Source organism: Balaenoptera physalus (genome assembly GCF_965194825.1).
Source record: "Balaenoptera physalus genome assembly, chromosome: 12".
Classification (NCBI taxonomy): Eukaryota; Metazoa; Chordata; class Mammalia; order Artiodactyla; family Balaenopteridae; genus Balaenoptera; species Balaenoptera physalus.
This window is the reverse complement of record NC_138897.1, coordinates 47,265,507-47,283,736: the sequence shown is the minus strand read 5'-3', so window position 1 is coordinate 47,283,736 and position 18,230 is coordinate 47,265,507. Positions and strand designations below refer to the sequence as shown.

Sequence of the window (18,230 nt, the reverse complement as noted above, 5' to 3'; positions counted from 1 at the left end):
GCCTTCCCAGCACAGGTCTTCCCCATATCCTGTGCTTTAGCTCCTCTCTGAAGTACCTAGATAACAGTATTTCATGCACATTTCCTGAGTTGTTTTACAGATGTGACAAACCCCCACCAAATGGAAGATGTTGACTCCCTGATGGCCTTGAGCACATAGCCCCCAGGCCTCTTGGAGCCTAAGGACTGATAATGTTAACCCCTGTGACACCGCCCTGTTCCCTCACCATCACCCAGTCAGAGAATTGTGCTCGAGCTGATCACATACCCTGCGACCTGTCTCCCTCACCTGGCTTTTAAAAATGCTTTGGTGAAACCCTTCGGGGAGCTCAGGGCTTTTAGGGCATGAGCCACGGGTCTCCTTGCATGGCCCTGCAATAAACCTTTCTCTGCTCCAAACTCCGACGTTTCGTTTCGGTTTGTTTGGCCTCACTATGTGTTGGGGACACGAGCTTGCACTAACAATTTGATCGTTATCTGTGCACACCCCTTCCTGACACCGAGGTACTTACTAGGCCTGGGTTAGTCTCCTAAGTGTCCCAGGCCAGGAGTCAAAACTCCTAATACCTGGCTCTACCTCCTGTTTCTTTGAGAGCTTAAACTGGCCCCTGAGCAAAAATACCTTCAGATGTTAACAGAGGCATTTAACTTGTTAATAGGGAGGAACTACCCAGTGGCTTTGTTAATTGTGCCTTTGTTCTTCCTGATGCCTGGCCAGTCAAAACCATTTTGCCTTGGAAGAGAAACAGAAAACAAGTTTGAAAGCGTTCTGGACCATTTCGATTTTTATATTTGAGCTCATGATTCCTATCCAGTCTGTAGAATGAGTGTGACAATGGTGCTAATGATGAGTCCCCAGCAGTCTCGTCACTGTGGTGTTCCTTCCCCTTATGCCCACCTTAGTAAGGGGTACCACCTTCTGTCAGATCCTTTCCAAGCCAAGAACAAAAGTTATCCAGAGCCCCCGCCTTGTAGACATGCCTCCCAATGATTTCTTCAGACTCTTCCTCTCTCTGCTCCCACCGTGGGTATAGTCATGAGAGTCTGGTCACTTCTCTCTTGCAAGTGACAAGAGTCTCTGTGTTTCGGTCCACACTAGTGCCAGAGGGGCTCTCTCTAGAACATAAATCTTTCCCTGACCCCAAGGTGAGCGAGAGGCCACTTCTTTGGACTCTTCAGTACCCGGCATCCCCCTCTGTCCAAAAACCTGTCACAAAGTACCTTACTTCTTAGTTTGAGTGACTTACACATCCATTAACCTTAGGCATCTTTAGGCTGTCCTCCAACAAGTAGTTGTCAGTTTTTAATAATTTGTGAATTACTCTATGCATAAACCTGCTGCTCTGTTATTTCCAGATTTTTTTTTTGTTTCTTTTCCTATTAGCTTTCATTATTTCCTTGCCTTTTGCTGATTTTTCTCTACTTGCTTCTCTGAACATTATTTTAGAGCCAGATTAGATAAGATCTTTTATTAATCTTTAGCAACTACTGGCTTTTTTTTTTTCACTAATGATAATGACTGTAGTTACTTTGAAAGTTAGTTCTTAAAAGGGGTTTCCCAAAGGGTAACTTTGAAACCGATCTGGTGACTGGTACATTTGGCAGCTGAATCCTAATTTGAAATTGAATGAATGAATTTGGCTTGATGAACTTTGGGCATTAAAAAAAATGACTTAGAGTATTATCTGATTCCAAATGTTATCTTTTGCACCTGAGCTACGTTATTAAAGAAATGGTTTACATCACCCTCTCTGCCTTAAAATCTAAGTGTTCTCCTAGTAGATGTGTAAACAACTCCAGAAAGCTTCCAGTGGTACACTTTGTCCTTTTTTCTGTTATCCTAGAGTGCCAGCTTAGGTGATGTAGAAATTTCACAAAATGAACTTGTTGCCTTCGTTGTTACCATAAACTAGAAAGTTGTATGAATTGGTAGGGTGAGGGTGGAGTTTTCTCAGAAATTCTGCAGTCAACATTTCCCATATACTACTTTCCAAGAGATTAATAAGCAAAAAGTGTTGCTGTGGCCATTAAAAGTTATATGGGGTGGGTTGGTTGGTAAATGGTTTTAGGGCTTGAAGATGTAAACGCACTGCTAAACTGGATCTTTCCTGCTCACCCGAAGAAAGATGCTGGATTATCAGAAAAGAGTCCAGATATCAATTTAGTATTTATGTCACGTCAGGGTGGAGAGCAGGTGGATAAAAACATTTTAAAATGGATTTTCCAATATTATCTAGTCAAATTCTTAGGTGCCCTTTAAGCCTAAGAATTGCCACTTGAGATCTATATAAGTTTTAAATATAACCCTAATTAATTGCATTGTTAAAAGACTAAGAAAATTAGCTAGTTTTGTTCTAGTTATGTTTACTGAAAATTCATTAAGATATCAAATGATTCCAACTCTAGGTTCATTGTATTGTCTATTCAGGGAGCTTTCTTTCATTCCTTGCAAGATACAGTAAAAGCCAATAAAGCTCTGAATGTATCATTCCCAATCAAAATTAAATGCAATCCTTTAAAAGAAAACATTTCCATTTTCCTGTTATATTATGTTCTATCCTCATTTCTCCTGGTTACTGTATTTATGTTTATGACTCTTCGGTTAATTGCACAGCTTTCTTTGCTGACTTTGCTTGTATTCTGTATTGTTCAATAGAGGCCGTCCTTGGGCACTGCTTTTAGTCCCATAGTAACTCAAATTTCTTTTAAACCACACTGCAATGGAGCTCCTATTTCCTTTGCTGTAAAATATAAGGCCATCTGTTGAGTCTGGGCTGTTATTATTTTTATCATCGCTGTGACTAGACTGAGCTCCATTCATGCTCTCTTGATGAATCTAGGCTGTCAGCCCTCAGAACAAAAGAGTTTTTGTTTTAGCTCTCCTATCTTATTTCACAGCAATTGATCATTTCTCACTCAAATTCTTACAGTTCATGAGTTCTTTATATGAAGGCTCTCCCTTGCCTGCCCCCCACCCCGGCCCATGTGTAGGCCAAAAGCAAGTCAAGTGGTTCTGCCTCCAGACTATATTCCACAGGTGTTCACCTCTGCACAGCCATATCCACAGCCATCACTCAAATCCAAGTCACCAACATCTCTTACCTGAATCACTGTAGTATCTTCTGTACTGGTCCTACCACTCTACTAATGCCCTCTTCACACAGCTGCCAGAATATCTTCTTGCTTTACTTTTCATTGGAACCTTTTCTGCCTTTGCCTGTTGGCATTTCCAGGTTGGCTTCCCCAGTGCCCGGTCTGAGATGTTTGAGGCAAAAAGAAAACCCAGGGAACTCACTGCTGTGTCATTCGCAGGCCTCAAGGTCCCTAGCCTGTCTGTCTTCTCTCCAGCATTCAGTCTTCATATGTGTGTTTTGTCTATAATGTCTAGGGTTTTAAGCTGTACTTAGCAAAAGGAGTAGACAACAGTGCATCCTCTTACAGGTCTGGACCCAAATGTCCAGAATATCATTTAAAAGTGTAAATCAGGGACTGCCCTGGTGGTCCAGTGGTAAAGAATCCACCTTCCAATGCAGCGGACGTGGGTTCGATCCCTGGTCAGGGAACTAAGATCCCACATGCCGTGGAGCAACTAAGCCCATGCACCACAACTATTGAGCTCACGTGCCTCAACAAGAGAGCCCACATGCCCCAAACTACAGAGCCCATGCACTCTGGAGCCCCCGTGCCACAACTAGAGAGAGAAAACCCACATGCCACAACTAGAGAGAAGCCCACGCCGCAACTAGAGAGACCGAGTGCCGCAACGAAAGATCCCACATGCCTTAACTAAGACCCGACACAGCCAAAAAAACAAAGAAAATAAATAAATATTTTTTAAAAAATAAATAAATAAAAATGTAAATCACCTGGTATCACTGTCCCAAGTTTAAACCTTTCAGTGGCTTCCATGTGATCTTGGTACACAGTGCAAACAGACGTTAGTAACCTACAAGACCCAAGATAATGTGATCTTGGCCTGCCTCTTCAACAGTGACCTTGTAGCAGTTGGTTATCATTGCATTAAGCTGGCCTTTTTTTTCCTTGCAAAGACTCCTTTCTTACTCATAACCTTACGACAGGTCATTCTTTGTCTCGGCCATTTGTCATCAATACTACTCTGCTTGGTTCCATCTCAGCCTTCAGTTTAAATGCCTCTACCTAATATTATTCTCTTACTTTCCTTACATTTAAATTTTCTTCAGAAATTAATATAAATCAGATTTTTTCAGTCATTGCTTTTCATAGTCTGTGTGAACAGGATGACAACATGGGCCTTGATCTTTTGAAGATGCATTTAATAAACACCTCATGTGGAGGATGCCAGTGTATTAGAATCAACCACTTTATAAACAAACACCCAGAAAGTCCTTAAGTTACAGGTCAGTATGTCATCATGAACTCGGTACCTGGTTTTAGTTTGCTTATTTTTGATTCATTGATTCATTTAATGTTTACCAGGGCTTCCCTGGTGGCACAGTGGTTAAGAATCCACCTGCCCATGCAGGGGACACAGATTCGATCCCTGGTCTGGAAAGATCCCATATGCTGCGGAGCAACTAAGCCCGTGCACCACAGCTACTGAGCCTGCACTCTGGAGCCCACGAGCCACAACTACAGAGCCCATGTGCTGCAACTACTGAAGCCCACGCACCTAGAGCCTGTGCTTCGCAACGAGAGAAGCCACCGCAATGAGAAGCCCACGCACTGCAACGAAGAGTAGCCACCGCTCACCACAACTAGAGAAAGCCTGCGCGCAGCAACGAAAACCCAATGCAGCCAAAAATAAATAAAATAAATAAATTTTTAAAAAGAATAATATTTACCAAGTGCCTATTAGTATCATACACTATTCTAGGTGTTGGGGAGACAGCTGTGAGCAAAACTAAAGTCCTAGCTCTTATGGAGCATACATTCTAATGGAGGAAGATAAACAATAAAAAAATATGTAAGAAATGTACAGTAAATATGTCATGTGATGAGTGTAAAAAGTAAAACAGGGCAAGGGGAGAGAAAGTGGTTGGAGTATTCAGAGAATAGGAGAGGGAAGTATTTTACATAGACTGGTCAGGAAATGTCTCTTTGTAATAAGGTGGCATTTGAGTAGGGACCTAAATAAAATTGGGGGTCAAGCCATGCAGACATCTAGGGGAAGCAGAGGGAAGAGTAAGGACAAATGTTCTGAAACTGAAATGTATGTGCCATTGTTGAGGGGCGGTGGGACACTGGTGTGGCTGGAGCTTAGGTAAGGAGGAGCAATGCTAGGAGACTAGGTCAGGGGGGGAGCCCTCAGAGTAAGGCCATTAATGAAGGTCATTGGCAGACTTTGACCATGACAAGCTGCCTGTGCTTTTTACACATGGCCACCCTTAATGCTGACTAAGGTACTACCCATGGGAACATGGCAACAGTGCCACCAATAGAAGGAAGCTGTATGGTGAGATTTAATTCAAAACATTACTTGATAGCTTTACGTTCTAGAAAGAATACTGTATACATGACACCTATCAAGACTGATTTCCCTCATTGATTCCACAAAGGCGGAGAGAATGAAGAGAAAGTAAAGATAATTAGGGTGAATTATAAAAAAGTAATCAGAAAGAGTTCTGAAAGGAAATGAACTAATTGTTTCAAAGTTGTTTAAAATTCCAAACTCATAGTTGTTTAATTGCTTTCCTGTACTGCAGTGTAACCAGTGTAAGCAACTGAATCAAGTCCTGTGGTTAAGTGAAAAAAACAATAGAAAATCAAGCAAAGTATTCTGGAAATACTGAATAAAAATTAAATGCATACAATCTTTTATTTTTTAATTGAAACTTGAAAACTGCACTTAGTGCATATATGTGCAGTGTTATATTTCATCCTGTAGATATGGGGTAGGAACTCAATGTCACATCTAAAACTACAAAGAGTATACATTAGTGTCCTGGACAGGCGATGCAAAAAGAAAGAAGTGGCCAGTTTCCTCTTAGTTGTACTCATCAATTTCATCCATCCATCCAGGGTCGTATAGTGAAGACCTTTAAGCTGACGATAACTATGTCTGATTGAAACAGAAAATAAAGGTTTCATCCGCACTTTTCCTGACGGTACTCCCTCCTGAAATCAAAAGTAAGGAGAGCCACTTTCTAGAGGTCTTCAGTAAACATGGTTATTCTCAGAGCTGGACTCCTTCCTTTTTCTCATTTACTATCCATTTCTTCCCTAATAGCCTGGGATTAATGTTCCATCTTCTTTGTCATTACATGCACCAAACTACAAAGTATGTACAGAAAAATGCAAATTATACAGTGCTTGAAAATATTATGTCCCATTTTGTAATTATTATAATCATGTACTAGCCCATGCTCACCATAATAAAGCACTAGAGAGTCTTGCATTTCACCCTGCTCTTTTTCACTCATAACCCTTCACATAAATGGTTCCCTTTATTTGGAATGTCTTCCTTCCCCACCCAAATCTCACTTTGCATGACTAACTCCCATTCATCTTTCTGAACTGAGGTTTTCAGTGACCTCTTCCTGTAAACCTTCCCTAATCATCCCTTCTTGGTAGATAATTCTTTGCACTTTAGCTTCCTGTATGCCTGTATTATAGAATTTAACAAACTGTGATGATTTTTGTTTTAGATATGTCTTCTTCAGGAGACAACAAACCCCTCAAGAGCAAGATTATGTCTTAATTTTTCTTATATCCACAATATATAACACAATGCCAGGAACATGGCTAGGCACTCTAAATATTTGTTGAATAAAAACAAACATTATATTATTTAAATATGATAATGGGAAAGTTATAGTAAATTCTAAGGTCATGAAGGTATTTATTGCTTAGAATTCCTTTTAAAGTAAGTGCACTGTAGTGTTCTCATAATTGAAATAAGCCCACATTTATATTTTACTCAATTATTTTGATGTTCATTGAGATGACTCTTGATTCCACTGAATATCCTGAATGTTCAATACATCTTACTTTTTCATGGCAGTCATTGAGAATTACAGCAATTTAAAATTTGAATAAAATTTCTTGACGGTATTTCTTTTCACTAAACAATGTCAGTGAACAAAACAATCTAAAATTATTTGATGTAATATATTAAGTTCTGTATTTTCATTTCTTATCTTTTTTAATTCAATGCTAATTATAATCTGCATAATATATTTGATTGTGTTCTGTCATTTGGTAATGAAGAAAGTGATCTTACCAGAAAAAAGAAAAAAATTATAATTTTTTTCTTTTCTTTACGACATAACAACAATTTTGTAAACATATACTACAGCAAACATGACTATAACAATAATAGATTTTAGCATCACTTTCAAAGATGAAATGGGTTTCCCTAAAAATACTGTTTTTCTAACCTCCGTAAAAAGAAATTGAGATGAAATTTGAAATACTACCATTAGAATCCTTAAGAACTTTACAGGAGCACTCAGTAATGAAACCACTGCCCTCTAGGGATATATCTGCATATATTTTAAAACACATAACTGTAGTAAAAGATTATACTCTTCAGAATTTTGAAGTACTGCCAAATGAACTTGTTTTCTCTTCTAAATTTATATTTGATAATTGGTGGCTTTCCAACATTATAGCTGAGTCTACCAGAGTAATAATGGCTTCCTTAACAATGCTGTTAAAATCTGAAAATGCTTTGATTTCTTCACAAATCAATGATTCAACTGTATAGGAAATAATCCATTCTTATTGTACCTCATAATTGATAGAAAAAATATTAAAATTTCCTGTATATGCTAATTACATTAGAGGAGAGGTTATAAGTGGGTGCTTATAGAAATATCCTGACTTATAATTCTTCTTACATTGGTCAGTTTTTTGTATATTGTGATTTTTATTGATTTCGGAATGTTTCGTTTTTTCAACTACTTTTACCTACCTGTACTTGTGCAGAGGAAAATTGAGAATGCTATATCACAGCAACTATTCAATTATAGCAAATTTTAGCAAAAGTTAAATTATTGCATGTATTTTTTTCTACTCTCCAAATCATCATTATTTGTATTTTAAGACGTTAATACCACTTTCTTTTTTTTCCATACACTAGAACTTATGGTAAAGATATATGGCTATATTTATGGTGTTTTCTGTCAAACCAGTTTGGAGCCATTAACTATTGCTTCACTGCTGAAGGACATTCATTTATTCAATAACTGTTTCTTAATGTAAAAATTATCACAAGTCAGTTTTGCTAGAAGCTTCTTTTAAAGGTATACACACACACAAAACCTAAATGCCTATACTTGAATAAAAGAAAGTAAACCATGTCTCTAGTTTCACCATATTTATTAGTGTCCACTGAAGTTGCCTTAATTTCACCAAAATTTGGAGACACTAAGCTATATTTAGAAAATATAAAGACCTCCTCTTTTTCAAATATGAATTATAGTTCTTCAGGAACCCCAAACTAGCCAAAGTTTGGTATAATCATTCCACCTCATTCTGTTCTTGACCTCCCCATCAGTCAGAAGTTAATAATAGATGTATTATGCCCCTGGAAGTGGCATCTTTCTCCTTTTCTTTCTTCACTATTGCATTCTACTGCTCTTCACCTCTAAGGATCAGTGTAGAAGGAGCGAGCTGGATAATGAGGGAAAATATCTTCCTTCCTGAGAGTAACAGAGACTCTTACCTGACGATCATTTAGGACAGTGAATCTCAAACTGTAGTCCCCAGCATCAGCATCAAGATCACCAGGGGCTGTTAGAATTACAAATGTCTAACTCAGAGTGGAACCCTGCAAATCCGTCTTTTAACAAGCCTCCAGGTGCTTGTGAAGACTGTAAAGTTCTCGGCCCACTGATTTAGGGATTAATTACCATGACAATCACCCATGAGAGTGTGCACAGAAAATTCTGTGCTATCTTTGAAGATCTTCCCCAAAGTTACTGGTTAAATGCAGGAAAATTTGATGTCATTGAGGTACTGTGGCTTTGGATATATTGTAAATTACGAAAATTTATCCCAAACAAGTATGACTGTGGGGCCTTTATCTCACAGGTTACAATATGAGGTATTGTCCTAGATTGAACAGTCTCCCCTGCAATTTATTTCTACCTGGAACCTCAGAATGTGACCTTATTTGGAAACAGGGTCTTTGCAGGTGTAATAGTTAAGATGAGGTCATACTGGCTTAAGGTGGGCCTGGCATTCTAGGGAGAAGGTCATGTAGAGAGGCTCCCAGGGAAGAATGAGGCAGAGATTGTAGTTACGCTGCCACAAGCCAAGGAACGTTAAGGCTTGCAAACACCTTTGCTAGGAAAGAGGCATGGACTGTTTCTCCCCTAGAGCATCCACAAGGAGCCAACCTTGCTGACACCTTGATTTTGGACAGTAGGCCTCTTGAACTCTGATGAAATAAATGTCTGCTATTTTAAGCAAACCAGTTTTTGCTAAAATTGTTATGACAGTCCTGGGAAACTAATACAGAGAACTTCATAAGGTTTAACTCTTATGAGTGTTCTTTGACTTACTCTTGGTCCATAAAGACCTTCTCATGAAAACATGTTCTGTAAGACGGCTGCCCTGCCACCCCGGCCCCGGTTCCAGCCCCCTCCTCTGCCCATCCCCCCACCCTTTTAAAGGACCTTTGAAAAGTCTAGCTTTAGCTGGGAAAATCATATTCGTATTTATTGTTGGAGAAAAAAAACTCCCCTAGAAAAAGATTAAATGTAAAACCCTTTTCATTGTGGAGAAATAAAGCATTTGTGTATTTTTAGTTAGAAATTATGCCTATTATCTTCCATCCATCTGTCTTTCAATAACATTTTAGATTGATGTGGATTATGTTTTTGAGCTGCTTTATACTCATTTGTTCAAATATATACCAAGCCTTTTAATTGGACCATTTTATATGCAAATAACTCTAATACTATTAAGTGTATCTGTGTCTCCTTCTGTTGCTGTTTCAGTTGTGTCATAAATGCATTGACCCTCCACAAACAGGGTTAATTAGTGTGTGAGTGGGTGTGCTTGTGGCGGCTGCCAGCTGTAGATCTAAGATAAATAAGCATTTACCAAGCAAAGCTCTTTGTGTCTTTTTTTTTTTTTCTTTGTGTCTTAAAAACAAAACACATGTAACTATGAATGATATGTTTAGGGAGCTGCCTTAAGGATGTGGATTTGTATTCACTGAATCTTATATGAATAGCTCTGTGCTCTCCTTTGCTATGTTTTATTTTTCTCAGATGACATAGTAAAAACCTCTATATTTTAACATACAGGTACGTATTTTTAAAAGTCATACAAATTGAAAGAAACATCAAAAAAACAAACAACCCAGTCCAAAAATGGGCAGAAGACCTAAATAGACATTTCTCCAAAAAAGATATACAGATTGCCAACAAACACATGAAAGGATGCTCAACATCACTAATCATTAGAGAAATGCAAATCAAAACTACAATGAGGTATCACCTCACACCAGTCAGAATGGCCATCATCAAAAAATCTACAAATAGTAAATGCTGGAGAGGGTGTGGAGAAAAGGAAACCCTCTTGCACTGTTGGTGGGAATGTAAATTGATACAGCCACTATGGAGAACAGTATGGAGGTTCCTTAAAAAACTAAAAATAGAACTGCCATACGACCCAGCAATCCCACTACTGGGCATATACCCTGAGAAAACCATAGTTCAAAAAGAGTCATGTACCACAATGTTCATTGCAGCTCTATTTACAGTAACCAAGACATGGAAGCAACCTAAGTGTCTATCGACAGATGAATGGATAAAGAAGATGTAGCACAAATATACAATGGAATATTACTCAGCCATAAAAAGAAACGAAATTGAGTTATTTGTAGTGAGGTGGATGGACCTAGAGACTGTCATACAGAGTGAAGTAAGTCAGAAATAGAAAAACAAATACCGTATGCTAACACATATATATGGAATCCAAGAAAAAAAAAAAAAGTTCATGAAGAACCTAGGGGCAAGACGGGAATAAAGACACAGACCTACTAGAGAATGGACTTGAGGATATGGGGAGGGGGAAGGGTAAGCTGTGACAAAGTGAGAGAGTGGCATGGACATATATACACTACCAAACGTAAAATAGAAAGCTAGTGGGAAGCAGCTGCATATCACAGGGAGATCAGCTTGGTGTTTTGTGACCACCTAGAGGGGTGGGATAGCGAGGGTGGGAGGGAGGGAGATGCAAGGGGGAAGAGATATGGGAACATATGTATATGTATAACTGATTCACTTTGTTATAAAGCAGAAACTAACACACCATTGTAAAGCAATTATATTCCAATAAAGATGTTTAAAAAAAAAAAAAGAAATAGAAAAACAAACAAAAAAACAAAATGAAACCCCCCAAAAAAATAAGACAGCTTTGATAGAATAATTTAAATGACTTAAAAGATCTATCTTTTTTTAAGATTTGTTAATTTTATGTTTTTAACAATTGCTTCTTTTTTGTTGTCACTCAGTAATGCAACATTCCTGTTAATATGTAAAAAAAGCACAGAATGTTTGAGTGTGATATTTCCTGTGCTTTCTTCCATTCTTCATTTCTACAGCTCTCATTTCTAAACTTGCTAATGTTTTGTTTCCCCTAAAACTTTGAACATTCTTAGTCAATTTGTCAATGTTGTTTTCTAGTATTTCTCAATTTTTGTTTCTCAGTTATATTTGAGCCAGCACAAAGATCTCAAAGATATTTTTGAGACAATACCCTCAACACAAAATCGATTCCACATTTTAATCCAACAACGGTAGTGCAGTTTGAATTCCATACTAAGGATGCTGGAGTTTGCTCTTAAAAATCATTGTAGGTGATAAATGTTTTTGTGTAAGGCAATAGCCTAGGAAGTGTTATGCTGAATCTGAAGGTATTAAGGAAGACTACTTGAAGAAGATCTGTCTTTATTATATGTAGATTTATGCTATTTCTATACTAACCATTCTTGCAGTATCCCTATTATGTGCCAAGTATTAGGGATAGAAAAGGAATTCAGAGTCCTGCTTTCAAGGAAAAGTAGTCTAACAGGGAATAGGGACAATAAACGGACAACTATGAATCAGCTTAAATATAGAATTGGGGCACTTGGACTGGGGGAAATTAAGAACGGGTACTCTATTGGTTTCCTAGGCCTGCTGTAACAAATTACCGCAAACCTAGTTAGTAGCTTAAAACAGCAGAAATGTATTCTCTCATAGTTCTGGAGGCTAGAAATCCAAAATCAAAGCCCCAGCAGGGCCACGCTTCCTTGGAAGGCTCTAGAAGGCTTTCATGCCTCTTGCAGCTTCAGTGGTTCCTTGACCTGTGGCCACATAGTTCCAATTGGCCTCCATCTTCATACAGCCTTCTCTGTGTGTCTCTGTCTTTTCCTTTCTTGTCTCTTGAAAGGTAATGTATCATTGGATTTAGGGCCCACCCTAATCCAGGATGATCTCATTTCAAGGTCTTTAACTTAAATACACCTACAAAGACCCTTTTTCCAAATAACATTACATTCATGGGTTCAGGATGGACATATCTTTTGGGGGCCACTATTTGACCCACTGCAGCTACCCGGAGGAAGTGACACCTTCATTGCAGAGTAGGTTTGAGGGGAGAGGGGAGACACATGTGAGTTCTCTTTTAGGCATGGACAGTGTGAAATGCCCAAGTCTTTTCTGCTCTTAGCACAATGCCTGGCACATAGAAAACACTCCATGATTGTGGGGTCATAATGCCACATGACATATACTCATGAAAACGTTCAGCAGGCAGGTGGATATACAAGTCAGGAGAAAGATCTGGGTTTGACAAAAGGATGGATTAGATTACCAAGGGAAGCTTTGTGAGAACAGAAAAGACTAAAACAAGGACCAAGAGACAGTTCATCTCTGAGGAAGGAATTGCTAGAAAAACAAGAGGGAATGCAGTAGAGTGGGTGGCATGGGAGACGAGAGGACATAATCTTTAAGAAGAAAAGGAAAGGTGTCAGGTTAGGTGGAGCTGATTAAGTAGTATAAAGCCTAGATTTGGGGACTTTGATTCTATAAGCAATTTCAGCAGTTAGGAAGCCAGTTTTCAGCGGATTAAAAATGGTAGAAAGTTTGACAAACATTAAAAAAAATTTTCCAAGCAATGAACCTAAACCAATACATAGGCTTCCTTCCATAACCCAGGTGTACATGTTTCAAAGAAAGGGTTTAAAATTTTTGTGTGTGTGAGGACACATGTCCATGGCCTCTTTCCTTTGATTCCAGAGACAGACTGGGCAAGTTGTTTTGCATTGTTAGCGTCACCGTGCTGCCTTCCACTTGTAACCACTCTGCTGACAGGAGGTCTAATCACATTCACCGTGGGAGGATGCAGTTCCCAAACTGCGATTCTGACTCTGATCCTCCATGTAAAAGAATGTTCTTCAGGCATACCACTGAATCTACTATAAAACATCAGTCAGGCATAAGTAACATGGACTCAGAGACCTTCCTGTTGAGTAGTGTGAAATACGTATATTAAGAAGAAAAAGATGCTTCAGTTTCATACACTAGAGATTCATAACCACGTTATAACTTTGATGTCATCATCAGTTTTTTTCCTTTACAATGGCAGTTACTGTTAAATGAGGGCTTTTTTAAAGTTAATAACTGAAATACCCTGGTGGCTATAATCTCATCTGTTATGAGGACACTGAACGAATTCTTCCATGGCCTGTTGTCAATATACCACAAATTTGGCCTTTTCAATTCCATGTTAAGAAGCTGAGCATTGAGTTTCTTTTTGTAATTTATGTTTCACCACAACATTCTTGAAGTCGTAACAATAGTAATTGTATTCTAGTTCATTTGTGTCAACTAATTTTTTTTAAATTAAGGAGAATAAGTTTGGACATTTGGAATGTTGTTATTTTAAATGGTAACAATCATTGGCTGGTTTTGAATCATTTTCTCTGCTTATGAACTGAGATTATGGCAGGTGTGTTCATTTCAAAGGCTAAAAATTGACTGGCCATTACTTACCTTAACAAGCGGAGCTTTAAAGTCAGGCCAAATAAAAGAACTTATTTAAAATGAACTCTTTAACTGTTACTATTTTTTTTAGATTGAAAATGTAAGAATTTGGATGTGCTTCTTAAAGGAATTATTTAAAATTTTGTTTAATAGGGATTTTGTGTTAGCCTCTATAAATCAGAATTAGAAAGTATATAGGTCAAAAAGAAATTATTAAGTTGGAACATGTTCAAAACCTGATTATGTTCATTTATTATGCCATTTTATGATAACTGATATAGTTAAAACTAACAAACTTGGGATTTATGCCAACAGGTCCCTAGATAAACATAGCCTTTATCTTAGGGTTGAATCACAGAATGTTACAGATCTTTTATTATTCTACCCGCTATTTTGATATGAAGTTCAATTAAGACATGATTTTTTAAAACTATTCAAACCTACTTTAATCCAGTGATTTTTAAAAAATTGAAGTGTAGTTGATTTACAATATTATATTAGTTTTATGTATAGTGATAGTGATTCAGTATTTTTACAGTTTACACTCCATTAAGAGTTATTACAAGATAATGGATATAATTCCCAGTGTTATACAATATATCCTTGTTGCTTAACTATTTTATACATAGTAGTTTGTATCTCTTAATCCCAACTCCTAATGTGCCCCTCCCCCTTTCCCTTTCCCTGCTGGTAACCACTAGTTTGTTTTCTATATCTGTGAGTCTGCCTTTGTTTTGCTATATACCTTCGTTTGTATTATTTTTTTTAGATTTCACATACAAGTGATATCATACAGTATTTGTCCTTCCATGTCTGACTTATTTCATTAAGCATAATATTTTCTAGGTCCATCCATGTTGCTGCAAATGGCAGAATTTCATTCTTTTTCATGGCTGAATAATATTCCATTGTGTGTGTGTGTGTGTGTGTGTGTGTGTGTGTGTGTGTGTGTGTGTGTGTGTATACACACATACATACATACATACAAACAATGGAATATATATATACCACATCTTCTTTATCCACAGTGATTTTTAAATACATGTTACAGCAGTTCTGGCTACCCAGGTTGCTTACTGGTTTATAACATTATATAAGTTTTATATATTTCGACTTCTGTATACACTACAGTGCGCTCACCACCAAAAGTTTAGTTTCCAGCCACAATTAAGACATGATTCTAAGGCTTCTTTGGCACAGTGTAGAAAAATCCAGCGGTATGTTTTCTGCTCTTTTAGCATTTATATTCACAAACTACATATATGTATCTAATTAGAATTTAATAAGCCTTTCACCCAAGAGAGAATTCTGATCTCTGTAAAGCTTTTATCCTTGCCCTACTTATAATGTCACCACCAAATTCTTTATTCTGCAAATTTATTGTTTTTTAAAAGTACAATTATATGTTATTTTCCTGCATGTTTTAATTATACAGTTTTCTTTACATGAATATTGCTTTCTGGGAAAAAATGCTCTTTGAAATATTAGGGAAATAAAAACTATTCATTCTATAGAAATAGGAATACTCTATATGAGCAATAGATTAGAAAAAGAGGCACATTCATCATGCATCTGAGTCTTTGTTGTTCACGCTAAATGAAGGGTGATTTTCTAAAAATAAGGCCAAGAAAAGTGAAATATGGGATTTCATAGTTTATTGGAAGTCAAACATTTTTACTGCCAGTAATTCAGCATAGTGTAGTCTAAAACCACATTCGACACTGCTGGATGGGTGTGTGTGTGTGTGTGCAGTGTTATGATTTGGCAAGGCACTTTGTCGTTTACAAATTTGAGAGGGATGGAGAATTCTGCTGGAATTTGATTATAAATGATGTTACTTTATAAAGAGAAGAACATGCAGGGTCTTAGGTGAAGTGATCTTTTTAGTGCTTCTGTTCTGGGCTTCTCTTGCTCCCCACCAAATCTCTTACCACGTCTTTACTTTGTTTCCAGATTTTCTTTCTGCCTTTTCTTTTGTCCTTTTGTTTTTCCTACTTCTTTCTCTAACCTTAAGTTCCCCCATGCATAGTCATAAAGGCTTCCATTTATTATTATTCCTTTTTCAAGTTTGTCTCCAAAATATCATCATTTATTAAGTGAAAATTCAATACTCAAGGATGTCATCACTGTCAATCAAGCCCCCTTGACTGGCCTGACAAACTACTGTTACTACTGTGAGTCTATATCCTCTCCAGCCCAAAATGTTAACCCTTAACTTTGATTCCAACAATGAAAAGCCAGGTACAATGTGCCCCCCTTCTAGTGGAATATCTGGCAGGATCTGAACTCATTGGATCTGGTTCACCAGAGCATGAGGTCATGTTCATGAATGTACACACACACACACACACACACACACACACACACACACACACACATCTAACAACACGTGAGCATGTGAAAGCTTGAGCACAACTCAAGGGAAAGCAGAGAAGCTGCAGCTGTGAGAGAGGAGATAATTATTGAACTAAACTCCAAAAGGAATGCTTGAGAAGAATCTGGAGCACAAATGAAAGATTAGTTGTAGGAAGGAAATGGTACTTTCCCTTTGAAACAGAAGAGGAGGAGTGATCCAATAAAGATAAGGGGAAACCTTTGAGTTAAATGGAAGGAGTTGAAAGAAATCATATTGGATAGCATCTATTTCTTGGGGAAACACGAGTCAAGGGTGGGACTTCAGTCTTGAGAAGAACAGGAAAAGATTCATGTAACTCAAATGCATACCATATTACAGTTCTGCAGAGAAAGAGGACCAATATAGGATGTGTGTGTATATATATATAGAGAGAGAGAGAGAGAGACAGAGAGACAGAGAGAGAGACAGAGGCAGAGAGAGATTATCTTAAGGAATTAGCTCACATGATTATGGAGGCTGGAAAGTCCAAAACCTGCAGGGTGGGCTAACAGATTGGAGACTCAGGAAGAGCTGATGCTGTAGTTCAAGTCCAAAGGCCATCTGCTGCTCTGGGGAGGTGAGTCTTTGTTCTATTAAGGCCTTCAACTGATTGGATGAGGCCCACCCACATTATGGAGGACAATCTGCTTTACTCAGAGTGCACCAATTTAAATGTAAATCTCATCCACGAAAACATCCTCACAGAAATATCCAAAATAGTGTTTGACCAAATATCTGCGCATCTTGGGCACCCAAGTTGACACATAAAATTAACCATCACACACATGTTCCCTTAGCTCCCTGACTAACTCCATGTTCCTCAAGAATTAGTTCTCCCATCTTTTCCTCAGAAAGCCTTCCCATAAACCCATCCTCAGGTGGAAGTTTGCTTCCTTGAACTAAATTCCCAGACCACCCTTCTGTAATGCCCCTCGCTGGAACCTAGCCCCTGAGCATGGGAATTTTTCACTTTTTGGTTCACATCTGTATCTCTAGGACCTAAACTGTCACCAACTATATCGTAGACACTCCATAAAAAGCTGATGAATGAATGATGGAATGAATTCCTTTTAATTTCTGTTTGTCAGTCTTACTTGAAAGCAGAGACAGTCTTAACTACATTTTGTACTCAATAGCTAGCATGAACTAAGAGCTCAGTAAATGCTTCCTGAAAGAATAAATGGGTAAGTGACCTACCAAATGCTTGCTGTGTATCTTTCCTTATTCCTGATTAATTTTATTTTCTTCCAATAATTCAAAAAACTTTATACAGATTCTCATTGCTCTATGGGTGGAGAAACTATACTAGCAACTAGGATTACAAGTCAGAAAATGCTGGTGGTAGGAATCAGACATCAGCAGTTTTTAAAGTCCTGCAGGTGATCCCAGTGGGTGGGAATCCTTGTAGTACTGGGTACAGTTAAAGTGGGGAGGATGTTAAGGAAGGTTAAAAACAGTGGATATCTCTGTGGAAGGCAGGGCCAAATGGGAACACCAGAAAGGAGGCTTTGAGTGGGCTCCAGAGGAAGAGGGAAGGACACCTACAGAGGAGAGAGAGAAATCTTGAAAAGAAAGTTCTGGGATGTTTTGTAAGCACTCTGAGTATTTACCATGCACCAGGCACCATGCTAAGTGCTTTACATGCACTGGCCGCCCCCCCCTTTTTTTTAAAATCTTTATTGGAGTATAATTGCTTTACAATGGTGTGTTAGTTTCTGCTGTATAACAAGGAGAATCAGCTATACGTATACATATATCCCCATATCTCCTCCCTCTTGAGTCTCCCTCCCACCCTCCCTATCCCACCCCTCTAGGTGGACACAAGGCACTGAGCTGATCTCCCTGTGCTATGCGGCTGCTTCACACTAGCTA

At 38.2% G+C, this 18,230-nt stretch overlaps 1 protein-coding gene and 1 long non-coding RNA gene across 4 annotated transcripts in view; one reads left to right on the top strand and one right to left on the bottom strand.

Moving 5' to 3' along the window:
* Positions 1-18,230, top strand: part of DTNA (dystrobrevin alpha) — a 387,334-nt gene that overhangs the window by 66,811 nt on the left and 302,293 nt on the right. The window lies entirely within an intron of this gene.
* The window catches only part of LOC309639234, a 47,922-nt gene that overhangs the window by 9,791 nt on the left and 19,901 nt on the right, over positions 1-18,230 (bottom strand). The gene's annotated exons all lie outside the window — the stretch shown is intronic.